This window comes from Dermacentor silvarum, chromosome 1 (genome assembly GCF_013339745.2).
Source record: "Dermacentor silvarum isolate Dsil-2018 chromosome 1, BIME_Dsil_1.4, whole genome shotgun sequence".
Lineage (NCBI taxonomy): Eukaryota > Metazoa > Arthropoda > Arachnida > Ixodida > Ixodidae > Dermacentor > Dermacentor silvarum.
This window is the reverse complement of record NC_051154.1, coordinates 55,377,816-55,391,801: the sequence shown is the minus strand read 5'-3', so window position 1 is coordinate 55,391,801 and position 13,986 is coordinate 55,377,816. Positions and strand designations below refer to the sequence as shown.

The window sequence follows — 13,986 nt, the reverse complement described above, 5'->3', positions numbered from 1 at the left end:
AGGGGTGCAAATAAACTGCGGAAATTAACTTACGTTGCAAACATCTGAAAACGCAAGGAGCTCCAAAACCTTCTTTTGGGAATTCACACAAAAACAAATAAGTAAACACGTTTTCATGAAGTCTTTGTACAAACCATTGCCCTCATCCTCGAATATCATGCGGCGAGTTCAACTCACGCTATTCGTTGTAGGTCAACAAGCTTTCCGACTTTCAGGGAAACCATCCGTATTTTTTAATTTTTTTTTATCAGAACAAATAGAGCAGTATTTGTCAACATACGCTGGCAATGGCTACTTATTTCACTTGGTTATTTAATAAGGTAAGAAACAAATATAGAAATCACAAAAATATAAATTCTTACAATAGTTAGTATACTTTAATTAAATACGAAAACGTACCCACACAAGGGTAGCAGTCTCCGGTGAAAGGAGGTCCGAGTATGTTTCAAGTGCTCGCACGCTCTCTGGCACATGAATCAGGCATCCTCAATAACACGAAGTGCTCTGAAGTCGATATTCCTCACTTGTGCCAGTGTTTTGAATGAACACTTGAACTGTTACCTTCTCTCTCTCTCTCTTTTTTCATCCCTGTATCTTCTCTACCCCAGTGCCGGGTAGCAAACCGGACGTGGGCTGCCTGCCTTTCCTCTCTTCAGTTTCTCTCTTTTTGAAGTGTTCACACTCCCACAACACATGGTTAAATGTTGCCGTTAGTCCACAGGCAGGGCAGTCCGCACTGGGATACCTTTCAGGGTATATAGCGTGAAGAACCGCAAGGTTTTTGAAGTGCCATCACTGCATTGCGACGCACTTATTTCGATGGCAAATGACTTAATTCTATGGCCATTAAACGCGGTTCGATCCCACACCATCGTGCACGTAATTCAAATTTATTTTCTTAAAGTGTGAGCTATTCCACGAGACAGCAGCAGCACCCACCAGCCATGGTCAGAAGAGTTTTTACGAACGTTGCTCGATATCAGATGAGTGAACGAAGGTATACCCCTCTATCACATGATGAAATACGCATAGAGATGTTCCATGGTGAGTTCACAAGCGATCTATGTTTATACATATGTATGTATAAAGACACACTCTGCAACAAGAAAGTGGCTACCAAAGTTATTAAATTGCCGGGTCCATATTTTAGGTTGCGAAACCTTTGCGCGAGCTGCAAAAGAATGGAGCGTATGCTGCTGAGGAAAGGGTCACTGAAAATTAAGTTTAAGATGGAAAAAAGCCTGCATGAATTGACTAATCTGCAAACGAACTTGCCAGGTAAGGATAGAATATTTAGTTAGCTTGAAATGGATAATGTGACAAGCGTTTTACGGTTTTTTACCTTGCTCTGTTATGCAGAAAACACTCAAAACAACCTTCTGAGATAGCTGCCGGTCGCTACTGCCTATGGGTACCTGTGTGTTAATACCACATACTGCCTGTTGCAGTAATGTGGTATCAACACACAGGTACCAATGTAGTATCACTGCCACATGTGGCAATGACAAATATCAAGCGACGCCGAGTGCACTGCAATCACATCAATAGTTTATATTTTGGGTAGCCATTCCAAAAAGATTTTCATGCACCATGTGATCACATCTGCCTCTTATTGATTGACCACTTTCTTAAGCAGACCCTATCTATCCCTGTTCGATGATAAATTCACAAGAGGAACTAAATAACCTAATTTTGATGGAAAGTACGAATCTGGAAAATTTTGAGTTTTTCTACCAGCAAAACAGCGCACGCTCACAGCTTAAACAGTGCATTGTTAAGTGATATAGATTTGTACGGTTGGCATAACTTGGAACGAGAACGAAACAAATCAGCAACGCCTCCCCTTCGCGGCGTATGAACCTGTCTGTGGGATATTGAGACTATTCGTTCTTAGAGGCTAGAGGCAGAGTTTGTCTCGACGTAGCATCCGGCTTAATGACCGGGTACGCTGTGGTATATGTCGCATTTGTAAGTGCTTATGTTTAAAAGGCACTGAGCGCAGGTTTAAAATAAATAAATAAATATTAATTAAAGATTAATTAATTCGGAACTGGTGATTCGAGTAGAACAAAAAGTGAACTATGGGCCTGCGTGAGTCAAAGCGCGAGCATACGAAATAGGTAGAACCGTTGTGGAAAATTTTATTATGCTGTGTGAGCGTAGACTCGACCTGTTTGCTAGTTCACCTAGTTCCTCGAGAAGCTTCGAGGAACTTCTCAGTTGCCATAGTGACACACGACGGCGGGCTTTTTGTGCGCTAACTAAGGAACGAACGCAAGAGAATATACAGTTACGAGCCATTCGAGCTTATAAAAGATAAAGTAAAGCGCGTCTGACGACTGCGCCACCACGTTGTCGCGACGGCGGTGGCACACAGCTGGCGCGCGAACGCGACAGGCGCCGTAGCACGCGCGACTATTGAGAGCGCGACACCGTTTCCGCCTCAGGTATTCCATCTCGCAGCCCAGCGCACTCATCATCGGCGCCGCGCGGCTTCCTGTGATAGCCGGCAATGCTTATCGCGGACAAGGGGCGAGCGGCGGCTGGCCAGACCTGCACGCCGCCAGCGCCCGGCCGGCGTCACCGCGCGGCCCGCGGTACCCGTCCCAGCGGGTCCCCCGAAAGCAGCAGCGGCAGCACGTCGCCCCGCGCACCAGGCACCTCGAACACGCCGGCGGGTCAGGCCACGCATCTGCGCTTCTCCCGCATCGCTTCGGAGCGCGGAGGAGAAGTCAGCGCACGAAGTGAGTGCTCCGGGGAAAAAAATTCCGCGCGGGTTGGTAGTAGAGCTGCGCCCGGCTGCCTAACGTTTGCGAACGATGGGCTGCTAGTCGCACCTAGCTCTGCAAGTATTCGGTGTCAGTCTTTTGAAGTGCTCAACATGCTGCTTATTCAATTTGAAGGGTGCGCATTAAATGAAACGGCCTTGTAAGCTGGCACATCACAAACTCGTTGCAGGAGTCAGCCTGGATTGGTCCTCTTTCTTTCTTTCTTTCTTTCCTTCCTTCTTTCCTTCCTTCCTTCCTTCCTTCCTTCCTTCCTTCCTTCCTTCCTTCCTTCCTTCCTTCCTTCCTTCCTTCCTTCCTTCCTTCCTTCCTTCTTTCTTCGCGTTGACTTCATATAACCACGTCGAATTGTTAATCGAGCAAAAGAAACAGGCATGACAAATATTTTCTTAGTACCTGCCGCCTTAGTGAGCTCCAATGCTCGTTTGTTGTGTGTCAAATGTAAGTCTGGTTTGGTTGATAATAATATCTTGCAGTCAGAAAAGTTTGAGTACAATGATTCGCGCCATACCTACTCAGTTTCTGAGAAAGTACTTCTCCATCCTACAAATGTCGCCATCTTTTCTGTAATGTTTACAGTCTGCCAAACTTAAAATGAAGAAAATGATAAATATAACGCTGCAAAACGTGCAGTCTGTTTTGCCGTTAGTAAAGTTAATCCGTAAGGAAAATAAATTGCTGAATGCCAAGGCAGCTGGATGGCTTTCTTTATTTATATATATATATATATATATATATATATATATATATATATATATATTCGTACAACAATCACTTTATGTCTTGCCATAAACTATACCAAAATTAGGTTGAATCTTGCTCTCTTCTTTCTTTTTTCCTTTTTTGTGTAAAATGGGTTCTAGGCACGGTGAAGTACACGCATCAGATCCACCTTGTCCCTGTCCATGCTTCAAAGCTGTCGATAAACCACAAGGACTTTCTACCCTTTAAAAGCAAGCTCTGCATTCTATTCATCCTTCGTCCATTAATTTTTTTTCTCGTAACACCAAAAAATCAGCGCTGTTCTTCGTCCCTCTCTTTGTCTGTCTTCGCGCTTTGAATTCGGCATCACGGATCGGTGACTCCAGCCTGGTATTGCCCAGTCTGCTGTTATTAAATCATTAATTCGATATTGTAGTGAAGCGAACATGACAACGACAAGATTTGGCGAAAGACGATGTGCAATTATTTAGGCAATGAAAGGTACGTGGAAAAAAATCGAAAAAAAAAAAAAACGAATTCCAGACCACACTTCCAGTGAACAGCGCGCGCAAACACTCACGCCCGCACAAATTTGTTTACGAAAAAGGCTGCGGGCAAAAGCTTTCCGCTTTTGCACAAAGTCTAGAATTGGTATGTGCAGGTTGTTTTTAGCACACAAACAGTGCAGTGGTAGTTTAATTTTCTGGCCACGTTGCCCGAGGCAGTTTCATCTTTCCACCTATTCCACGGCCTGGCAACCTTTCGAAACGGGCGCGCTTACAAGAAAAAAGTGTTATTATTATTATTATTATTATTATTATTATTATTATTATTATTATTATTATTATTATTATTATTATTATTATTATTATTATTATTATTATTATTATTATTATGTTTTGCTTTTCCATATTCGTCTGGCCTGCAGATGGCCCTCGTACCGTCGTCATCTTTATCATTGTCTCTGCCGCACTGTCATTGCGTTGTAGCAAATAGTCGAGGAAGTATGCACAAGACTGCAGGGAATGCAAAATGACAGAAAATAATAAGGAGAAAGGGACGCGAATATGTGAACAGAAACTGTTCGCGCACACGCGGTGAGCTGCCTGACAACGATCACAGTCTCTCACGACTGTCGCAAAGTTAGGGGGCGTCGGAGAAAGGGGAGGGAGCAATTTCTGCCACGGTAAATGAATCCAGAGCCGCAGGATCACTTAGGTCTCCTCTCTTTTTCAGTTTTAGATCATTAGCAATATTTCTTTCATCTTATCCCTTCCTCCTCATTGCGCTTTAAGCTTTTGACACTTTGTTTTGCTGCAAGCATTAAGCTTCGTTCTCTGGGTTGAAGCATGCAACATCATTTTTTTTCTTTCCCCGTGGCTGCGAAGAATATTATCAGTATCTGCGGCAATTTAAACAAAGGCCTTGTCTTTACTCCCTACAGCCCTCTGGAAAAGTAGAACTGTGTTCCCTGCTGTTCATTACACCGAGCAGTGTGTGATAAAGCTAGCGGCAAAGGCGACAGCCTGTACACATTCTACAATTTAGGTCGCATATCACGATATTAATGGGCTTCCTCCTGGAAGGCCATTAATGGGTGGAATACGTGGTAGAAAGTTTCAAGGTGCGAATGCCGCGATGACCGGTAAGATAATGTTTGACGCTTCTTTTCACTGAACTGAAACCTGCCAAACTTTACTTTCTTTTTTTTTTCATTATTCTTGTCACTCTGACATATGGACCTATTTCATTGTTAAGGTCTAACCCATATATCTTTGCGCACAAAAAAACGTTCATAGTGAAATAGGTGCAAGCTATTGCTCACAATTACAACGACACCCGAAATGCAATGCATGTAAGTCGAGCGTGTCGACAAAAATGCATTAAGTGGGGACATGTTCCCATTATTGGGCTCAGCCCGAAATACGCGTCTACTAACCAGATTTTCCGAACACATTGACGTTTAGGTTAACTAAGTCTAGGTAAGAAAGCTTAAAACAGAAATCAGAGAGAGCAGAAACGGAAAGAATAGAGGGCCAAGTAGTTAAGAAAGATTTCGCGTGATTTGGTGACGTCCAATCAAGGAGAGCAAGAAAGGAGTCGAAGTAGTCGTCACTCTTTTGTAAGGATTGCAGGCGCACGCCACCTAAATAATTTCTCTGAAATCCCTGGAACTTTCCCGTTCCACAAAGTTGTGCATTTCTTTCACCAAATTTTATGTATTGAGCTGTATGTATAATGTATTCAATAAAAATATTAATAAATAAATCAAACAGCTAATCACTCGATCAATCAAGCTGTTAATCCTGTCATATAATTTCCCACGCCATGGTGCTGGGGGCGACACACTGGTGGAGGACCTATAGAAATTAGTAAACCTGTCTCGTGGCGTAATAAATAAATAAATAAATAAATAAATAAATAAATAAATAAATAAATAAATAAATAAATAAATAAAAATAAACAAATAAATAAATAAATAAATAAATAAATCAGAAAAAAAAGATGAGAAAGTGTTGTGCGAGTCTATGCGAAATGTTATGCGGTTTTGTGTTATGGCGGAACAAAACCGGATTACTGCTCACACATAGGATATAACTGTTGTGCGGACTTCGACCAAAGTTACGTGTATATACTACGCAAGTCTGGTTGAAGTCCGCACAACAGTGACATCCTCGCCTGCCATTAATGGGTTGCACGCTTTTCATTGAATCATGACACGCAAATTGCCATGTTGACACTAATTTGCACAGAGGTACGTGCAGATAAATGTTTGCCGAAATACGTTTGCTCATTTCACGCGCCCGTCGTTGAGTCAGTTTGTCTTGCGCCTCTTTCTTTCTCTCTCCCCCCCCCCCCCCCCCCCCCCCCGCACGGATATAAAGACAACAAGGCTGCAGTCCTCTCTTTCGTGATGCAAATGCAGCGAGAGAAGCTCACTCATTCGTCCCCTTTGCTTGGTTGCGCAACTTGGCGTGAGGGGACCTTTTTTTGACTTCGAGGTGGCCGTGACGTCCAATGGGTGTCGGTTACAAATGTCTGCCGCTTCCCGAACTATCCATCAGCTTTTGCGACACCATTCGGATTAAAATAAAATGGATTATATTATAGCGGTTTTAAATTGCTCCCGCGCCACAATAAATCCTGCCGCCGCGCGCGAGGCAATAGGAGCCACGACTGTTCGAATATCATTTGTATCCCCTGCAAGCTCGCGCCCGCCGCGCGCGCGACCTCCCTTTTGTTGCGTTTCGCTCCCGCAACCACCTGACCTCCCGCACGCTGCAAGCACGGCCGCCGCCGGGTTTGGCTTGAGCCGGCCTGCTTTCTGCTGGCGGAGCAGTGCACTGCGCGTTGCCAAGACCAAAAGGCGGAAAACAGCGATCGCGGCTATCACGGATTCAGCATTTTGACCCTCGTCCCGAAGACTGCTGCGCGCACTGCGTGCCGGAGATTTATAATGCGCCCCTGCGCGCGACCGCTCGGATGCCGTCAGTTTGGGATGGACTCGAAGAGCGGCATTTGCTGTGGATACATTGTGACGTGGAGCCGCGTCTACCGCCACTGCCGAGCACACCGACCGTTACACCCCTCCCCTCTCAGCCCACCCACCCACCACTAGCTCTTTGTTTTGCCTCTCCCATGCGCGAACCGCCGCCAGTCGGGACTTGAAGCGATAATTCTCGGGGGAAAAAAAAGAAAGAAAAAAGAAAAGTTTTCGCGTCAGCGTGGCTGGCGGTGGAGGCTTCTCTTATATGGCAGGAGCGAGTTGCAGCATGTCGTCCTTCTCGGGCTATCCCAATTGTTCCAGATCTGTGTTTATTTATTTCCACTTCGTTCCGGTTTCTTTCGGCCACTTCTTTCTTTTCGGACATTCAACATCAGTTGTCGTGCAATCGCTTTCCTCTTCACGTAAAGTCTACTGGGCGAAAAATTCCGTAAAACTTCCGTTTCTTTTACGTTTACCACCGATGATGCAAGCACACACGCCCCGCGCGGTACTCAGCTTGGGCCAGTGATATTCGCAGTCAGAAGACTCAGAACTAGACCGACTCACTGTTATTGTGATGACCATACGTAATCCAATGCAAATAAAAAAAATCAAACTAATAAATAATAGTGGGGTCATTTAAATATTAAGCACAACTGACATGGAATAGAAAGACGTATGCCTCCTGAGTTCGCCAAAGCATTTCGTTAGATAATGCGTGAACCTGAGCACGTGTCATATTGGATGTGGAAAGAAGTACGCCTTAGTGAATGTCGCTGCTCTTGTCTACGCGCTATTTCACTTACGTAAAAGCAGCCCTCACACATGTAGCAAGAGAGAAATATTAAGGCAGAGAAAAGGCAAGGGGAGTTACGGAAGACGCATTCTGTGTTTCTGCTCGGTGAGAGGGAAGGGTGATCGGTGGTACATAAAGTTAAACGGAGAGAGATTACGGGAGAATCGGTGCTTGGGAGTGACTTTTCCCTGGCAAAGAAGTTATGTTTAGCGGCTAACGAGGGTGTCGGTCGATAAGTACAACACCTCAACTCGGTCATTCTTGACTTCCTGTTGCTCAACCCATGACATCATAGAAAATAAGCATCACGAACCGACGGGTATAAGAGAATTATGCATGAAATTACAGGAAAAGCACAACTAATGTGACCGGCAGGACGTTGAACTGTACGTAACTTCGTGATGAAAAATTCGCTCTATCAGTAGTCTGTGACAATCAAGGAACGTGGAGGAACGGGGGATAAAAACAATTCGTAGAATGAAGACTATGCATTTTACTTTTTGTTAGCTTACCCGTCGCTAATGGTGACGTGTAGGCGTGTTCTTTCATGTGTATGTAATCTTCTTTATACTTCTTTTGCCCCTTGCCCAAATCGACGTCACATGCAATATACTGGAAGGCTGCCAAGTGAGGGTCCTTTTATAAACGATGCGCAGGTGCGTTAGTGCCACTAAAAGCGCCGCCGACGCTGTCGTTCGTGTACTGAGATATTCCTGCCCACATAGTGTGAATATCTTGCTCCCATTATCCGGCAACCGGTGGGGGAGCCCGAAGAAGGCAACTCTTTTGTCGCCGCGGTTAATGACAGCTAAAGAGGCTCGGCGCGCCGCTCTGTTATTGAGCCATCGACAGTCGCGTATTTCCCTCCCCTTTCGAAGCCCGAAAAACATCAGTGTGGCCGTCGCGAACGACCCGAGGAGCATGCGCTGCCGCTAGGCCTAATAACTGTATTTAGCGCCCGCCTGGCGGAGAACGCCTGTCGACAACTTGCCACCGTGTCACGTCCCGGGACCGCTACCGAAGCCTTGGGTGGAACCAGACACTCGCGCCGTACAACCGGGTAATTTCGCAGGCCTCGAACGAAAGCGGGAAAGGAGAAAATGGTCCAGCCTGTGGCGCTGTTTCTATGATCGCTTCGCAATATGATTGCCGGCCGACCGGCTGCGGTTGGAGCGCGCAGGCTTCGGAGACATCGCGGCGGCGATAGTCTCGTCCGCTCACGCAGACGTCGGCGCAAATGCGCCATCCGGACCGGCGCGCGGCTGCATTTGTTCTTCATGACGCGCGGCTGACCCGGGCAGCTGGCCTTTGTTTCGCCTTGACGTCACGTTTAAGTACCCCTCCCAGGCAGTGACCTCTCGGAACGAAAGCGAAATATATAATTTGAATGAACGTGGCGGTCGGGGAATTCGATCCTGACTTCTTGATTTCCGCCTGCTTCTGCCGCGCCTCCGTTCGGCCCGTAATTTTGCTCGAGCTGTAATTCCGCCATTGCAACGTTCGTCGCCACGGTCGTCCCGAGGTGGCGTAATCGGCCTTTAATTTTGTGCTTTCTCGGCCCTGTCAAAGACGGGGCCCCCTCATGCCTATCATTAGGCCGGCGGTGGACAACCGTCGGAGCTCCGACTTGCCTAGCGGAACGCCGAGGTGCGGCTCGCCTTTTGGTGCGACCTGCGTGTACCACATGTGTATACATGCTGCGAGCCGTTTGTCACCCATGCCGGTGCCCCAGTTGCGGCGGCCACTATGCATAACGCGTTCGCACCGAAGGGCTGCCATTATATGCAGGGTGCTGAAGGGCAAGTGAACTCGCCACTTTACGGGCGCCTTGCACTACGAGGCCAGTATGCACTGTCTTTATAGCAAGTTATTCGAAATGTTATTGGCAAGACGCGATCCGTATATACCTGCGCTGTAATGCGCCTCCTTCCGCTACTACATAATCTTTCTTTTTTTCTTTCGGCAGCACTAAACTCATTTGGCGGAATGGAATTTTTTAAGCGTTAAACTGTTTTATATAATACTGTAAGCACAGACCGCAGTTACCATCGCGAAATAAGACAACCTACATGTGGATGTGATCAAGATGTTATGGTTGTCTCTAGTGGGAACAGAATCTTCTTGAAAGCACTGAACCTGTCAAACATGTGTGAACATGAAACGTGTCTTTGTGCATTGTGTGCATCTTTCATGTGCCTCCTACTGCAGTTCCTCATGCCCAACCTGATAAAAATGGCTGTTCGCATAAAGCTCTGACTGAAAGGACTTGCGATTGCCAGTTTGGTATCTCTTGCACACCGGTGCGGCTCACGCATACGTGCACTTGCTCATATCAATCACCCCTTCAGATTGGGTGCAACTTTAGGAGCAACTTGCGCAAGCAAGGCGCAGACATGCGACGGGGTGAAGATCTGTGCCTGCTATGGCCCGGCATCATAGCGCCATCTAGAATGCGCTCGGCGAATTACGGCTCCTGTATCTGAGATTTCGGTACACACCTTTGCCTCTGTGCGCCTTTTCTGTTTTGTTGTTCTTTTTGGGTAATTAGATATGTGACACGCGAGACGCTTCAGACAAGATTTCACGAATCATTGCAAACAGTAAGTGTAACTTGCTATTGCTAGTAAAATTTGGCGTGATTAGTCCTATCGAAGGCACACATGACACACAAGAGGCTTCAGACAACGAGCGTCGCGAACCAGTGCAAACAGTAAGTATGCCCTGCTATCACACATAAAAAAAAATTTCACGAGCATAAGTATTTCCGTGTATTGCGCCGCCTCGTAAAGGATACATATATTTCAGAATCAAAAACTGTTTTTATTTTCCTCAAAGAAAAAAATTTGGGGGCTATAATTTAAACTGAAGATTTCCAAGAGATTGCTTTTAAGTTATACCGCCACCTCACTACCAAGTTTTTTTTAAAGTCAACTGGTATTTCCTTCTGTCAATTTTCGGGAAATATTTGGCGCCTACTGCTTCTTTGTTTTCGCTCAAATTTCACAACGACGTCGCATTATGTTTTTAATTTTTTGTGGTCCGCATCGTTTAGTAAAGTAATTTTCTTTTGCGCTTGCCTTCTGACTCATTAGAAAAAGAGATAGAAAAGCAGCTGCCGTGTCCACATAATCAAGTCGTACTTGCGAAGAGCGTACAAAGAAAATATAGCAATCTTATGCGACCTCGCAGAATCAAGTTTTACGAACGAACAGCTCACTTTCCAGAGAAGCTGTTTCTTTTGAGCAGTTGTATTAAGCATTTCAACTACCTGTAATTAAACGATACGCTTTAAAACGTTGCCCCGGCCCATATGACTTTTGACACGGGCCTTATATTTCGGGCAACATTACACTCGGTGTGACAGACATTTTCTTCTGTCAGGGCACCGAGAAATTACATGTATAACGCTTGTACAGCGCCGTAATTAACCAACGTGTGCACATTAAATTTTGCACACATATCAGACATAGCGTGCCCTCTATTTGCTCTAAATACAAAGTCGGTGCATTGCTGTGTTCTCCGAAAACAGCGGGCGAACACTCTGCGTGCTTCGGATAACGCTTGAAAATGAAGAAAACGGGTATGCATGCAGCGATTATTTGTAAATGTCATAATTCAGTCGGATATCTCAAACTTTCATCCCGCATTACACTTAACGTGCTCCAATTTCCATCAAATGTGAATTAGGCGTCACGTAAAGTTTTCTCGGGCCATTGGGAAGCACTAAGCATAATGGTCGTATAACGCGTTCGAGCACTTTAACAAATCTTCTGCAGGCCGTAGTTCACCCACAAACATATAACCTTTTATCCGCGTCAGCTATAATGTTCACCCCATTTTCACCAAATTTGATCTCGGCGACAGTAATAGTTCTTCGAAGACAGCGGCGTAAATTCTACGCGGTTCGTAAAACATAACTGTAATGCTCTGGGGAGCTTGAAAAAATAACTTACTGCAAAGGTCATGGTTAACCTACGCACGTAAGCATAACATGTTCCTTATTTGCAGCAAATATATTAACAAGGTACCTCGTTGACTTCACCGAGGACACCGCGGGGCGCCTCATATAACGCATGAAAATAGGGGGAAAACGAGTAGTCAGTAATTATTTTTAAAGTTCAAAATTAATTAAGCCAGAAACGTTAAACTTTCACCACACATTACGTCTAGCATACCCTCCTATTTCGAGATGACGTGAATTTGGCATCAGGTACAGTATTCCCCGCAATCTGAGAAATATTGCGAATAACGGCCGTATATAGCACTTTCGATCATTTGGCCAAGGGGTTTTTTTTTTTATTTAAAAAGAAAGCCTGTAAATTAACTGATGCTCTCTAAACTTCGCCCGCATTCTGCCCAAAAGAGTTCCTCCATGTTCTCGAAATATAAACTCGGTGGTATGTTCAGTTCTTTCAGGACATTGGGAAAACATTGTACCTATAGTTCGCAAAATACGCTTCTAACGCTCTGGAACGCTTGTATAAGCGATTTTCTACAAAGGCTGCAATTCTCCAACAAAGTTTAAACTTTCTTCGCACATCGCTCACAACATGCCCCGCTGTCTTCTCGCGTGCCCAGGGTTGGAGGTCATGGACTCGGCTGGGTTTCCCAGGCACGACACAGTAAATGGTAAAGGGAGCGGCAGCAACAATGTTCGCTTTGGGACAAGCACGCACGCGCGTGCTTGTCCGCTTCGCTGAACTCGCACCTCACAGGTCATCGAGTGGACTTTGTTCGCGGCCATCGCGGTCATCGAGTGGACTTTGTTCATGTGTGTCTTTGGGCGGGCGTCATACCACGCGTGTTCATTTAGTAAGCGAAGTTTACGGCAACTTTACACTGCCCGTAATATACTCTGAGCCTTACTTTGTTGTAATGTTCTAACGCTCGCTCGCAAGACTAAACGAGCGCACGTAAGCACGGCCGCTTGCATGAACAAACGATTGAATGCAAGCCCGAACGCTTACTCTCACGAACGCTCGCTCGCAAGACTAAACGAGCGCACGTAAGCACGGCCGTTTGGTCACTCGCACGAACGAACGAACGCACGAATGCTTGCTCTGACGAACGCTCGCTCGCAAGACTAAACGAGCGCAGGTAAGCACAGCCGCTTCATCGCTCGCACGATCGATCGATCGAACGAACGAATGCAAGACGAAATCTTGCTCTCACGAACGCTCGCTCGCAAGAATAAACGATTGCCCGTAAGCACGGCCACTTGGTCGCTCGCACGCGCGAGCAAACGAACGAATGCAAGCACGAACGCTTGCTCTCACGAACGCTCGCTCGCACGAATAAGCGAATGCACGTAAGCACGACCGCTTGGTCGCTCGCATGGACGAGCGATTGAATGCAAGCAGGAACGCTTGCTCTCACGAACGCTCGCTCGTAAGAATAAACGAGGGCACGTAAGCACGTCCGTTTGGTCGATCGCACAAACGAACAAACGTACGAACGCTTGCTCTGTAGAGCGCTCGCTCGCAAGAATAAACGAGCGCACGTAAGCACAGCCGCTTCATCGCTCGCACGATCGATCAAACGAACGAATGCAAGCACGAAATCGTGCTCTCACGAACACTTGCTTGCAAGAATAAACGATTGCCCGTAAGCACGGCCGCCTGGTCGCTCGCACGCGCGAACAAACGAACGAATGCAAGCACGAACGCTTGCTCTCGCGAATGCTCGCGCGCACGAATAAAAGAACGCACGAAAGTACGGTCACTTGGTCACTCGCAAGAACGCACGCAAGCACGACTGCTCTGTCACTCGCGTGAACGAACGAACGAACGCACGCAAGCAGTAACGCTGGATTTCACGAACGCTGGCTCGTACGAATAAACGAACGCACGCAATCACGACCGCTCAGCTGCTCGCACGTTTAACGAACGAATGAATTAGAGAACGCTCGCTCGCACGAACAAACGAACGCAAGCATGTATGTTGGGTTCGTTCATCTACGAATGAACGAACCAATGCAAGCACGAACGTTCGCTCGCTCGCACTGACGGACGGATGAGCAAGTGAACGAGCAAGTGACGAGCGAGCGAGAGAGCAATCGAACGAACGAACGAACCACGTTTTTGTTAACTTTATTTCCTCTGTGCCGACACAAATCTGCACAGACCAAATGCGCCCCTGGAAATGCACTTGCATGACACACAACAAATAGCTCGCCTGCAAGAAGAAGCCTAAGCCCAAGTATCGCTTGCACACTG

The 13,986-nt window shown here is 46.2% G+C and overlaps 1 protein-coding gene across 1 annotated transcript in view; it reads left to right on the top strand.

Annotated features, from left to right (window-relative positions):
- The first annotated feature begins 2,659 nt into the window (after positions 1 to 2,659).
- Positions 2,660 to 13,986, top strand: part of LOC119463584 (T-box transcription factor TBX20) — a 177,182-nt gene continuing 165,855 nt past the window's right edge. Inside the window, exon 1 of the mRNA XM_049668302.1 lies at positions 2,660 to 2,744. The gene's annotated coding sequence lies outside the window, so the exon portion shown is untranslated. The remainder of the gene's footprint in view (positions 2,745 to 13,986) is intronic.